Raw genomic sequence first — 548 nt, forward strand, 5'->3', positions numbered from 1 at the left:
TATATACAAAAGATATGCAAAATAGGATAACTAAGAAAATGGCTAAAATGTTCACCGGTTCCCTCCCCACACTTAAGATCAAGCATCGTCCTCGATGCTAAACCGGAGGATCAGTGGAAGGTACAACGGTGGGCTCTGGCTCTGGCTGTGGCTGTGGGACTGGCTCCTCATGGGTCTGTGGTGGCTCTGTAGTGTCAGAAGCAACTGGGGGTGCATCCTGCTAAGTCGGCACCTCTGCATCCTCCTCCTGATGATCCTGCTCATCGGAGGCCGGAGAGTCGGAAAGCGGAGGTAACTCAGCACCAAGAGAAATGAGCGTCTGGTCCATCCGATCCAATCGGTGTCTGACATGGAGTCTCTCGCGCTCTAAAAACCGAAATAGACGCTGGACCAGTAAGTAGGTGGGCTCAGGTGCTGCAGGAGGAACTGTAGATGAAGATGGAGCTGCTGCTGTAGAAGAGGAAGGGGCTGCTGTAGGGGCTGATGGTGAAGGTGTCCCCACTACTGCTCTAGCCCTAGAACGGCGTCTAGCAGGGGGCTTCTCGTGC

The sequence above is a fragment of the Arachis duranensis genome, chromosome 9 (genome assembly GCF_000817695.3).
Source record: "Arachis duranensis cultivar V14167 chromosome 9, aradu.V14167.gnm2.J7QH, whole genome shotgun sequence".
NCBI lineage: Eukaryota > Viridiplantae > Streptophyta > Magnoliopsida > Fabales > Fabaceae > Arachis > Arachis duranensis.